General features: G+C 42.5%; 1 protein-coding gene across 1 annotated transcript in view; it reads left to right on the forward strand.

Moving 5' to 3' along the window:
• Positions 1-14454, forward strand: part of arhgap42a (Rho GTPase activating protein 42a) — a 503828-nt gene that overhangs the window by 54811 nt on the left and 434563 nt on the right. The window lies entirely within an intron of this gene.

Below are 14454 nucleotides of genomic sequence, written 5' to 3' on the forward strand. Positions count from 1 at the left end.
GGATTTCTGGCAAGAATATGTTGGGCAAAGGATTAGTATTAATGTAGGCCTTGAGTGTGCTTGGAAATTCCAACATTAAAGGAGTATGCTTTCATTCTTCCAATGTCTTATTGACCTTTTGCAGCTAAGTTCGCAATAAAGGAGGTTACCAGTGTTCAGTGGCGAAATCATTTGAGTTCCAAACAAAGCTGTTTTTACAGATGGATTTTGCTTTCAGCAGTTGAATCATGTCTGAGATTTAGGTTCAAACTGTGAGAACTCTGCTTACCAGTGACCCTTAACAGCTGTCACTGAGGGGAGAGGCACTTAACCAGAACTCCTTGGGAGTAGATATTCATTTTCTTTGGCCTGAGTTTGAACTCCAGTCTCCATTGGGATGACAGGATGTTGCATTATAATAGATGCTGTTCCTCTGTAATGTTCATTGATGTAAAATTCGATACCATGTCCGTTCAAATCATGTGGTACTGTAACATTGCAGTTGAATTGACATGGTACAATATGAGTGTGGTTCAAATTGCTCAATGTTATTGTGGGAGTCTACTGTTAACTGGACTAGTTGCCACAAGCAAAATGCAAACTTTAATGAAGATGGAATAACACCAGTCTTAAAAACTGCATCTATAAATGTTATAAAGAAGAACACGATTGTTTTCAAGGACATCAATGTAATTTAATGAATGCTTTAAGTTGGATCAAATGGTACACAGGAAATTAGTTTTTTGAGCACTCAAAACAAATGAGAATTAGATTTAGCTTCCCCTTCCCTATTTTGTAAACTGCTCTCTTCCCAGTTGTACCCCTTATCTAAGGGCAGGCAGATTATTTGATTTTGGGTCTCTGTCATTAATGGTTTTCAACTAATAATGAAATGATACATAGTGCAGTGTGGATTGACCTTTCCCTTGCCCCTTGCTTGTTTCAATAGAATGCACTTTGGATTTCACTTTACCAACATTTTCCTATTCTATCACTCCCTTTCCTAATACTCCTCTTAACCACATGAAAAGGCAGGCAGGTGACCTGTCCTAGAGTAGAAATCTACTGTTTGTATCGTAGCACTGAGACATAGGGCAGAGAACCATAGGATAAGCCAAACATCCTTGGTGCTTTTTCCCATTAAAACAGTGAGTTTGAAACATCTATCATCACTCTAACCTAGTAATGCTCCAAAAAGCTGTGCACACTTGGATTTCAAATTTGATTTGATACAAATACAGAGTTACTGAGTTTTTTTTGTAGTAAAAATGCCATTAACAAATTATGTCAACTTTTTAAAATCTTTTTTCTTGGGATGTTGGTGATACTGGATAAGCAATAGTTATTGTCCATTCCTAGTTGCCAACCAAGAGCTGAACTCAAGAGGTGAGGTGAGAGTGACTGCCCTTGACATCAAGGCAGCATTTGACCGAGTATGGCATCAAGGAGCCCTAGCAAAAGTGAGGTCAATGGGAATCAGAGGAAAAACCCTCTGCTGGCTGGAGTCATACCTAACGCAAAGGAAGATGGTTGTGGTTGTTGGCGGTCAATCATCTGAGCTCCAGGACATCACTGCAGGAGTTCCTCAGGGTAGTGTCCTAGGCCCAACCATCTTCAGCTGCTTCATCAATGACCTTCCTTTAGTCATAAGGTCAGAAGTGGGGATGTTCGCTGATGATTGCACAATGTTCAGCACCATTCGTGACTCTTCAGATACTGAAGCATTCCATGTAGAAATGCAGCAAGACTTCGACAATATCCAGGCTTGCGCTGATAAGTAGCAAGTAGCATTCGCGCCACACGTGCCAAGCAATGACCATCTCCAACAAGAGAGAATCTAACCACCTCCCGTTGACATTCAATGGCATTGCCATCGATGAATCCCCTACTGTCAACATTCTGGGGCTACCATTGACCAGAAACTGAACTGGAGTAGCCACATAAATACCGTGGCTACAAGAGCAGATCAGAGGCTAGGAATCCTGCAGCGAGTAACTCACCACCTGACTCCCCAAAGCCTGTCTACCATCTACAAGGCACAAGTCAGGAGTGTGATGGAATACTCTCCACTTGCCTGGATGGGTGCAGCTCCAACAATACTCAAGAAGCTCGACACCATCCAGGGCAAAGCAGCCCGCTTGATTGGCACCCCATCTACAAACATTCACTCCCTCCACCACCGACGCACAGTGGCAGCAGTGTGTACCATCTACAAGATGCACTGCAGCAATGCACCAAGGCTCCTTAGACAGCACCTTCCAAACCCGCCACCTCTACCACCTAGAAGGACAAGGGCAACAAATGCATGGGAACACCACCACCTGCAAGTTCCCCTCCAAGTCACACACCATCCTGACTTAGAACTATATCGCTGTTCCTTAACTGACACTGGGTCAAAATCCTGGAACTCCCTTCCTAACAGCACTGTGGGTGTACCTACCCCACATGGACTGCAGCAGTTCAAGAAGGCAACTCACCACCACCTTCTCGAGGGCAATTAGGGATGGGCAATAAATGCTGGCCTGGCTAGCGACGCCCACATCCCATGAATGAATTTAAAAAAAAACATAACCTGGAACTGGAGTTAAATGTCGAGCAGACCAGATAGGAAGTTCTGATATAGCCATGATGTCCTCCATCATGGAGCACATCTATGATGTCCTCCAGTGTCATGTTATTTGTGTCAGATCAATGGCACCGCGATTGTGATCGGGAATTTAAAACCTAAGTGAGTAAATTATTTGTAGTCAATTTGGCTGAGTCTTGACATGCAAAATTGGCCAACCTCAAAGTGATTGGAAGGTGTCAGGACCTCTGCGACCACAGTTCCCTCCCCCACTCACTAGATCTGTCACTGATGATCATTAGTGAACCAATTGGGTCTTTACAACAAAACAGCAATTTTCATTTTATCTGATGCCAGCCCACAAATTACTGTATTGAATCCATTTTTCAATCTTGTCATGGTAGGATTTGAAACCATGACCTGATGGTTACTTGTTCAGTACCATAAGCACTAAACAACTGTACCCTTTCTTTAACAATGAAATTTCTCATCAAAATTCTCCTCAAAAAATGTTATATGGTTCTTAACCAGCATTTCCCTGAAATGAATATCACCTGAGAAGAAACTGGTATGTAGATAGGGAAATGCGATACAATTACGCTTAACTCTTGACCCATGAGGACTGTATGTACTCCAGCTGCTTATTCACATCTGTTGCAAAGTTGCAGCCTATTTTCAGCAAAACTTGCATTGTAGAGTTAGTTACAATTGTAATGAGTTATTTTATGCTGCCTGATGCAACATAAATGAGATATGAGGAGTGCAGTTGGTTGAAGATCTCAAATAGGTTTATTAAAGCTAAACTATTGTACAGTACAGAGCTAACTATTTACAGAATTTCCCTCTAGGTGTTACAGTTGCAGTGTGACTCTGGCTCTGAGTCACATGACTGTGGCCTGGTACTTAGCTCATTAGCATATTAAGATATTAAAGGGACATCACTCTTAAAGGCAATGATACAACATCCCCCTTCTTTCCCAAGATAAGTCTTATCTGCCAGAAGTATAAACACATAAAATTAGATAACATCAAAATTATTTACATGGAATATAGTTTATAAAATTTACAAGTATAGAGGCTCAAAAGTCCATATATCATCTTGGTGGTTTGACAACTCTTGCTCAGGGAATTTGCATCTCATCAGTTGCTGTTCTTTCTGAAGTTTCTCCGTCTCTATATTCAGTTTCTGTTGCTTTGCCTTCAGCCTTCTAACATACTCTGTTGCTTTTCTCAAGAAGACCAGGGGCTGAAATTTACGCCGCCTCAGTGGGTCGGATGGTGGTGGGGGTGTGGTGTAAAATTGAGCGGGAGGCTCTGGGAGGCCTTCCTGCCCCGTTCCTGCCTCCGGTCAACTTTATGGCGGGCAGAGGTGGGGGGTAACAGCCTGCCCGCCCGAGGCCAATTAAGACCCTTAATTATTTTACCCGTGGCAAGCGGGCGTGCTGGGGATGAGAAAGGCCGCCCAGTGATAGCTGCCAGCCTTTCCGCGTGCTGGGTGGGGGGGGGGGGGTGCCATTGCAGTCGGGCACAGGGCGCTCGATTGAAGGCCGTCCCGCCTCCCAACCGACCCCTGGGACCCAAGATGCCCCCCCCGCAGCTGACCACTCCAGCCTCACCAGGGCATGACCGATCTCCCTGGTGAGGCATGCCCAACTTACCTGCCCTCCAGGTTCCATGTTGTCGGCCAGGCTACGTTTCCAGCAGTGGCCAATACTCCCGGTGGCGCTGCTGGGTCTAAGAGCTGCTCACTGAGGCGGGACTTCCTCCCTCCAGTGGGTGGAAGTCCTGCCTGGGGACAGTTAAATCCTGGGGACCCGTACATTGTGAGACGGTGGCGAATTCCTGTCCACCTAAGGTAAAATCCAGCCCTACTTTTGGGCCCTGTCGTTCTTAGAAAGTTCCGGCACTCAATTCGAAGAGCCAATTGACTGAGACTTAGTTGGGTTACAGACAAACGCAGGGGACTGGACATGACTGCTCTTTCAGAGAGCCAGCACAGGCGCATTGGGTCACATTGCCTCCTTCTTTGCTTATGATTGGAGTTTGCCTTCATCTTTCTGGTATCTTGATGAACAATAGCAAGATCTAGGGATCGAACAGAGAACCCTTGCTGCTGTATACTGGTTCAGTTGACTATATCCCATGCCACCTTGTGTTTCTGCTCATCCTCAGTTGGTGGATTGAATATACACACCAATCAGCTGCCAACCATCTTTGGGAGAATAACCATGTCATGAAGGTAAGGCTTGACGACCTCTGGTTTCTCCATTGGTGCAGTTGTCTTTTTGGCCTTGCGCAGCCATTTCAGGAGGGACTGCTGTTTGCGGGGCAGACCTCTTCAAACGCGTCTGCTGTCGGGCACAACACAACTGCATCAGTTGTTCATAAGACATATCAAGGTAACCCTGATCTCTGCAGAACCTCATCCACGTAGCCAAAGAAAACCATTAAACTACTCGAACATGAATAAGAGCTTCCATTCACACAGCCACAATAAAAAAAACCATTAAAACCACTCGAGCGTGAAGAACATAAACAAACTAGCAGCTCGTGAACAGCTGTGCAAACAGACCATCTTAAGGGTTGCAAAAAGAAATGCTTAAAAGCACTTGAACTGCCTATTGAACAGTCTGTAAACAGATCAGGCTTAAGTGCTGGAAGCAGGATCAACACACAGGAGCAGGTGTTTGCTCGTGCTGTCAATCAAAGAAGCTAGTCTGAATAATAGACAGTTTCTTAAAGGGGCATCACTCTTTAAGGCTATCATACAACAACAATGATCTAAGTTCAGAACAAAACTCTGGTACCAAATCTGCCATTTTATTTGTACAAATAAGTACTTGGGCATTAGACTGTTAATTTAGTAGAAGGGATGGTATACCTTGTGTAAATGCGTTGATTGTAATTTAATACCTTTAGTTACAATTAATATTTGCTCTAGTTCTGCATAAACTGTGCTCAGGTTTTGGTCTGATTATGCTGGCTGTTAATACTGGTATAGAGGGAGTTGTTGACAGGGCTCCTGGCAGGCATATTTTGCTGTTACAAGCAAGAACTATGGATACTATAGTTAATGTGTTTGGTAAATTTGTCATGAAACAACATTTTTCCCATCTATGAATTGTATAAGGAGTGCTCTGATGTGGGAAAAGTTAAACACCATTTGACTGTCATTTTTCTTCCAGGAAAACCAAATGTTTTTTCTTGGTACTAACACAACCAGGAAGGTCCCAGTTTCGATCCTGGTGTGTGCCAGATTCGTTGATTTCAGCCAGGGTGGAAGTATGGAACCTTTAATTGGCCACAGTATCCCAAGACAAGGGAGGTAAAATACTGAGGTTAAACTTACACATACAAATATATAGCTATATCCAAAAGGAAAAAAAGGAGAGAATAAACTGAACCAGAATGAAGGTGCTTTCATTTTTTAACATATCTAAGATATTGCTGAAAATAGAGACATTTTGTCAAAGCTTTTCGTCTTGCACGCATCAGGACAATACGCAAGAATACCAATGTAAAAGAAAGCAACACATTTATACTGTATGAGAAGAGAGTGCTGATTGGCAAGTGGACTGTGATTGGTAGAGGCACCAGTTTATGGTGACTGACAGTTAGCTGCCAAGCTTTGTTTGAAATTTAAACCAGGCAGCTTGACACTGGTCAAGGCATTGCCCCGAGGAATAAACCAACAAATGGCTGTCACTAATTTTGTTTAGCTGAAACAGGCATAATGTTTGTACATGTTTTTTCTGTCTGCAAAGTACAGGGCCCTGTGTATTAATATATGTAGCTTCCAGTATGCGCAAATGCACCACACTGTGAGCCCGACTGACCATCTTAAATTGGTTGTCAGCGTAATTCTTAGCACACTGAGGATTATTTTGGAAATAGTGTCCAATTGTGGAATCACACCTAATGTTGGACACAGTGTTTTGAGTTTTGCAAGCAAGGGTTGGTTGGGTACGGCCTATACCTTGCCCGTTGTGAATAGCGGAAGGGACATGTTTGATAGGATCCACCAGACTTTGGGATGTATGGCCTGTATATCTCACATCACGCTGGCGTTGAAATTCATATACCACATTACTCCTTTGTGTGATAGGCAGAACGTCTTTTTGGCTTTATGGCAGCACCCTGTTAGTGGCGAACACCACATGTGTTGCTACGGCATAATAGCAGCTGTGAAACAGCTAGGTTCACCTGTTGTTCAAATTGTTGGGATACAATACTCTTCCAGGGTAATCTGAGGTAGACTGGGCACTTTTCTTGGCCGAAAATGACGGCCTTGGGCCCGTTCATAAATTTATGCAATATACAGCGAGAAATGTTCTGATCGTGGTAGCCATTGTCACGCAGGATGCCTTTTGATTCACCCTATTTCAGCATCAAGCTTGCATGGTGAGCAAATGGCTCGGGCCCTATTTACGAGGTTGCCGATAAGGCCAATCTTATAGTGCATGGAACTATAAGAATCCCAATACATGCATTGACCAGTGAAGGTAGACTTGCGGGAGATCGTGGCCGAGAACCCCGTAGCAGATTTCTTAACTGGTACGTCAAGGAAATGGAGCTCATTTGACTGCTGCATTTCAAAGGTGCATTTGAGCGCAGGATGGAGTCCATTAAGACGTGTAAGGAAATTATTACATGTAGCTGTGGATTCAAATATAGCAAACGTATCATCTACATATTGGAAATAGGAGGTTAGATGTCAATCCGTCGAGGACACGTTTCTCAAGGAACCCAACTCAGATGTTTACGAGAGCTGGGCCGAGAGGGGATCCTATGCAAAACACCATCTATTTGGGCATACATGGTGTCGTTAAAACTGAACTCAACTGCATGAGTTGCCGAGTTCATAAGTTCATTAAATACTGATCCACACAATGGTGGCGGATCTAGATCACCATGATATAGTGCTGCAGCGCAAATATGAATGGCTTCCTTAAGTGATACATTGGTGAATAGGCTAGCAATGTCAAATGAGCACTTGGACACGGCATTGCTATCGATATGCAATTCCTGTATGGTCTTTGCAAATGTGAAGGGAACCTTCATCGTGTCTCTCCCTAATATGATAGAATTTTGCATTATGTTTGAAAGTGAGGTAGTTCAATCTGAAGCCAGGGTGTTAAATTTGAACAAAGGAAATTATGAAGGTGTGAGGGGAAAATTGGCTGAGGTGGTTTGGGCAAATACATTAAAAGGTATGACAGTACATAGGCAATGGATAGTCTTTAAAGAAATATTACGTAGTTTACAGCAACTATACATTCCTTCAAAAGTAAAGGCAGTCAACCGTGGATAACAAAGGAAGTTAATGATTGTATAAGAATAAAAGAATAAACCTATAAAGTTGCCAGAAATAGTAGTAAATCTGAGGATTGGGAGGATTTTAGAATACAACAAAGGAGGATAAAGAAACTGATAAAGAAAGAGAGAATAGAATATGAATGTAAGCTAGCAAAGAATATAAAAACGGACTGTAAAAGCTTCTACAGACACGTAAAAAGGAAACGTTTGGCAAAGACAAATGTGGGTCCATTACAGGCAGAGTCAGGAGAATTTATAATGGGGAATAGAGAAATGGCAGAGAAGCTAAATGATTGCTTTATATCTGTCTTCACTGAGGAAGATACAAGAAATCTCCCAGAATTAGAGATCCAAGGGATTAGGGGGAATGAGGAATTGAAGGAAATTAGTATTCGTAAGAAGGTTGTATTGGAGAAATTAATGGGGCTGAATGTTGATAAGTCCCCAGGACCTGATATTCTACATCCCAGAGTGTTGAAAGAGGTAGCTATGGAGATAGTGGATGCATTGGTGATCATCTTCCAAAATTCTATAGATTCTGGAGCGGTTCCTGCAGATTGGAAGGTCGTAAATGTCACCCCACTATTTAAGAAGGGAGGGAGAGAGAAAACAGGGAATTACAGACCTATTAGCCTTACATCAGTCATTGGGAAAATGCTAGAATCTATTCTAAAGGATGTGATAAATGGACACTTGGATAATAATGATCTGATTGGACAGAGTCAACATGGATTTATGAATGGGAAATTATGTTTGACGCACCTGTTGGAGTTCTTTGAGGATGTTACTAACAGAATTGATAAAGGGGAGTCAGTGGATGTGGTATACTTGGATTTTCAGAAGGCTTTTGCTAAATTCCCCACAGGAGGTTGGTTAGCAAAATTAAAGCACATGGGATAGGAGGTAATATACTGGCATGGATTGAGAATTGGTTAACAGGCAGAAAGCAGAGAGTAGGAATATATGGGTCATTCTCACGTTGGCAGGCTGTGACTAGTGGGGTACTGCAGGGATCAATGCTTGGGCCCCAGCTGTTCACAATATATATCAATGATTTGGATGTGGCGACCAAATGTAAGATTTTCAAGTTCGCGGATGACACAAAACTAGGTGGGAATGTGTGTTGTGAGGAAGATGCAAAGCAGCTTCAAGGGGATTTGGATAGACTTAGTGAGTGGGCAAGAACGTGGCAGATGGACTATAATGTGGAAAAATGTGAGGTCATCCACTTTAGTATGAGGAACATATGTGCAGAGTATTTCTTAAATAGTAAGAGATTAGCAAGGGTAAATGTACAAAGGGACCTAAGTACAAATGACCTAAGGGGCTATTAGAATAGCGTGGGGAAAAAGGCATCGAAGTGGAAGATCAGCCATGATCATATTGAAGGGTGGGGCAGGCTCGATGGGCTGAATGGCCTACTCCTGCTCCTATATTCCTATGACCCTATGTGGAGAACTTCCTCAAAACTGATTGTAACAATTGGCTCAACCATTTGGTGAATTCATGTTGTGCAGAACCGGTCATAGATAAGATGGGGCATAGAGGGACATCACTTTTGTGTGTCTTGGGCAGCCCATACATACGCGGATGCAGTGAGCCGTGAGGACGAACCCTGTCATATATATCACCCGGCAGCTCATTGCTGTTACACAGGTCCAGCAACCTTTTTTTTTAGCTTACTTTTGAGCAAGGCTGTCTGGTCATGTAGAGCAGCAGGTCCAATGGATACAAATTTGGACCAGTAATTAAGAATGGCGTGCATTTTGTTGATATGTCACACTTGTTAAGGATGACTATTCCCGTCCCTTTGTCATATTTACTGATGTGTATGTCTCGGTTGGTCTGAAGGCCTCGCAACGCTGTCAGACATTCACGTTGCATGTGGAAATTAGACACCCATGTGCTTATTTGCGTAGTTTTCATCTTTTCTTGTTTTGTTAGGACCCTGTCTTGTATTAGTGAGGGTTTCACGAGATGGTGACTTGGAAGTGTTGTCTTAATTTGTCTTCCAATTATAATTTCCGCAGGGGATGGCAGCCCTGTGTCAATTGGTGTCTCTCTCAGGTGTAACATGGCTAGATGTAGATCCTGTTTTGTTGCACGACACTTTACAATCAGTGATTTGACTGTAAGTACCATTCTTTCTGCTAGGCCACTTGACCTAAGGTAATGTGGTGAAGAAGTGACATGGTTCACAGCCCATTTCCTGCACATATTCTGGAATGGCATGGCGATGTATTGTGGACCATCGTCTGATACTATGTCCTTCGGGAGACCAAACAAGCTGAAAATTGTACTGATAGTGTTGACAACTGATGTGCTCGAAGTGTCCCTTAATTGACATATTTTTGGGAATTTAGAGCAGTAATCGGTGACCTGCAAATAATTGTCGCCTTTGATTGTGAAGAGATTGGTGGCTATCCTTGATCAAGGATACGAAAGGATGTCATGAGGAAGAAATGGCTCTTTATGCTGGCATGGTTGATGCTGCTGACTCGCATCACATGACCTTACCACTCGCTCAATGTCACTGTTCGTACCTGGCCAGTAGATGGTTTCCTGCACAACCTTCTAGACTTCTCAACACCCGTATGGTCAATATACAACTGTGAGAGGATGGCAGTGTAAAGCTTTTGTGGAATTTTCACCTGCCTGCCTTTGAAGGTAACGTTGCTAGAAATTCCCAACTCATCTTGGTATGGCTAGAAGGTTCTGAGCTCTGCTGTCAGGCCATCCTTTAACAATGAGTTTCCAAAACATCTTCAAGACTGGGTCATTAGAAGTTTCTTCCTGTAAATCTTCACGCTCCTTTTGCCTGAAACGCATCAGATCTATTTGGTATACATCTTCCAGCTCAATGCCAACCTTGTCAACCTGGATGTCTAGTGGAATGCCTGCACACTTCCTGAGATAGGGTAATCTGCTTAACACGTCAGAGGTCACCATGAGATTCCCTGGTTTATATCTGATCTCGCAGTCTTATCCTTGCACTTTTACAACAGCCATTGTAGCTGAGGAGGTGCACTGGTGAGCAACTTTTGCCAGATCATCGCTAATGTTTTATGATCTGTTTCGACTGCAAAATGTTTCCCAAAGAGATGTGTGAAACCTTGTGATTCCAAGCACCAGTTCTAGTGTTTCTCTTTTTATGTTGGAATAGTTAGCCTGTGTGGGGGATAAGCTTTTCAAACCGAAAGCAATTGAATGTCTGTCTTGCAACAAGCATGCTCCAAGGTCTTTTTGCAAACCATCGACTTCGAGAATGGTATCCTTGTGCAGGTCATAATACTGCAAACATGTATCCGTTGATAGTGACTGCTTCAGCAAGTCGAGTGCATGCTGGTAGTTCTCAAGCTACAGAAATGGTGTTTCCTTTCTGATGAGTTCCCATAAAATTGAAGACTTCTTGAAAGAATTTGAAATGTAAGGAGCTAAGAAATTGAAGAGACCGAGACATCTTTTGCTAGTCTCTGACTGAGGCATGGACTGAATATCATCTATTTTGCAGGGATCCGGTCTAGTGCCTCCATCTGAATAAATGGAGCCAAAGAAATAGATGTGTCTCGTGTTTATGGCACATTTCTTACTGTTGAATACCAGGCCCTCTTCCCTGGCTCTTTCCACCAGGATATGTAAATTCCTGTCATGCTGTTCTTTAGTGTTACCCATGACTGTGATATCAGCGATACAGACACACCCTGGCACATGCTCTGTCATGTGATCCATATGTTGCTGAAATAAATCCTGGCTTGCTGATGAGCCAAATGGTAGGTGCAAAAAGCAATATCACCCAAACGGAGTCCTGAAAGTCATTAACTCCTGCGAACTTTGGCAGATGGACCGACCAGTACCTGTGCTTTGTGTCTAGCTTTGAACAGAATTTGGCCTTAGCAAATTTCGGATTCAGTTCTTGTAATGTGGGGAATTTGTGAGGAAAATGTTTTAACGCCTTGTTCAGCCTTCTATGGTCCAAACATACCCGGATGGTGCCATCCTTTTTGACTACAGCTGTTATCGAGCTGCACCAATCTGTGTGCTGCTGAACAAGTCTGACGATTCCTTGCCTCTCCATAGTATCCAGCTCTGCTTTCAATTTGTCCATGACATGGACACTACATTTTTTTTGTGGATCTATTAGAAGGAACCGCTTGTCCCTCACATATAGGACAGCATCTCCTTTGAAAATTCCCACTGTGGCAAAATGGTCTGGGTACATTCTTTGTAAATCTTGGGTAGACTTGATAGGGTCACATCTGTTCTGGTTGTGTGTCTTTGGCATACTGCTGATCTCATGGATTATCACGATTTGAAGCTTGCTTACATGCTGGTAGGCCTGCAACTACTGGACCATTTGTGTCGACAGTGTAGTAAATCTGTTGTGACCATGCAGAGTTTTCATACCTGCACTAGTACATTAGTGTACCTACACAGTTGATCAGTGTACGATTTAACGTGGTGAGTCTTGTCTTCGTTGGTTGAATCATGGCTTCTCTTTTTGCCAGGTACATGTTCTTCATTATTCTCAGTGGCAAAATGTTTGCACTTGCCCCTGTATTGACTTTGGGTCGCAGTGTGTGTTCAGAGGTGTGATGAACAAGTGAGGTCTAAGGCATTTATTTTACAAATACTAGTGAATCTCCCATGTCTTCGTATATTGTAATCAAGAATGTTTTAATGGTTAGTAATACTGAATGTTTCCATCTTTAATATTGAATCCTGCTCCAGATATTTAGGTATTCTGTGGGCTGTTACGGCCATGTGGTGAAAGGTTTGGGTGGTTCCCACTGTTCAGCTTGCACCTGACTGCAGCAAGTGTGGTATTAGGGTTTAACCCTTTTGTGTTTTATTTGTCAAATAAACAAACACTCTATACCTGTAACTAATACGGTTCTGCTTTGTACCATCTTTGTACTCCGATAACTCAAAGCAAGGTTAAATTCCAGACAAAGCATCAGTAATTACATTGTTTTCCCGGCTGTTACGACCAAGGCGGGAGCAGTGCACTGTCAATTCAGTCCCATCACTCCACAGGTCGCAGCATATTATTACGGTTTTCCCACCCAACCGGAAAACAGCCAAATTAAACACTAGTAACCCTCGGAATAAAACAGACCAAACCAGGCATCTTTAGACAACAACAAATTAACTATTTATTTAAAAATACTACATCTTCAACAGTATTGATAAACCTATGTCTAAAGATCTTATTTTAACCTAACTCCCCTATACACACACATACACTCAAAAATCATCGTTGACCAGTTTCTTTTTTTAAAAAAAATTGTTTTAAAAATTAGCTGTTTCTTAAGAATAAATAAATAAGTAAATCTTTGTGGGTTACATTCCTGATGGGTGAGGTATTCTAATGTGAAAATAATCAAATGCCATCCGCCATCTCCATGCAGATTTTATGAAATAGTCTGTTCTTGATAGGCATTCAAAACACTTTGGCTGCAGCAGGCATCAAACGGTTCTTTCAATGATGAGCACAGCAATAGGTCAACTTGAACTTTAAAACTGACAGTCTCTTAGTCGAAACTTTTCTTCAGCAATACAAACGATCTCTTCAAAAAAAGGGCTTTTTCTCCTCAGGCAATTAACCTGGCCTGTAACTCCTTGTAGAATTTTTGCTGAGAAAAATAGACAGCTTTTCTCTTCAGTAGCACGCTTCACAGGAGAGTCTCTCAAAAACTGGTTTCAGCTGTTTTTTACTCAGTTAAGTGGAAACATTATGCCATGTAACCTCTCTCCTGCTGTCACCTAGGTAACAAAATACAGCTGGCACACTATTCCTCAGAAATCCAGAACCACCTCTTCCTATCTTAAAGGTATACTGTTTTAATGCGAGGAGAAAATAAATATGGTTCTGTGACACCGCAATGTGGATAATCTTTGAGCAATAGGGCTGCAATAGTAAATAGTCTGGCATTGTGGTTTTGAAGTTTTCCACAAAGGCTGAGGGGTTATGATCAGTATATATCAGTGTCACTCTGTAGTCGTGGCGGACATAGACTTCAAAATGCTTAAGAGCTAGTAATAAGCTCTTTTTCCACTGTTGAGTATCTCTTTTGGTGTCTGTTTCGCTTTTTAGAAAAGTGTCCCACTGGCCTTTCTGCACCCGATTCATCGTCTTATCACAGGACTGCACCGACCCCCAGGTCACTAGCATCAATTGCTACCTTGAAGGGCTTAGTGAAATTTTGGGGCAGCCAATACTGGTTCATTGATCAAAATGGCTTTCAGCCTTTCAGAAGATGTTTGGCACTCCCCTGATCACAGTATCTTGGCTTTCTTTTTTTGTAGGAAATCCATCAGTGGAGTAGCTATAATACTAAAATTTGGTGTAAATTTGTGGTAGAAACCACACATCCCCAAAAGCCTCATGATTTCTTGTTTAATCTTAAGGACAGGGAACTCCTTCAATGCTTGTACTTATGCTGTTCTTGGCAACCCTTCTCCTTGTCCTACTATATGCCCTAGGTAGGTTACCTACGCTTTTGCAAATTCACTTTTGACCAGGTTTATCACCAAATCAGCTGACTGTAATTTTCTAAATAGAGCTTCTAGTTGTTCCAAGTGGTCCTTCCAAG

Source organism: Heterodontus francisci, chromosome 6 (assembly GCF_036365525.1).
Source record: "Heterodontus francisci isolate sHetFra1 chromosome 6, sHetFra1.hap1, whole genome shotgun sequence".
In the NCBI taxonomy this organism is placed as follows: Eukaryota; Metazoa; Chordata; class Chondrichthyes; order Heterodontiformes; family Heterodontidae; genus Heterodontus; species Heterodontus francisci.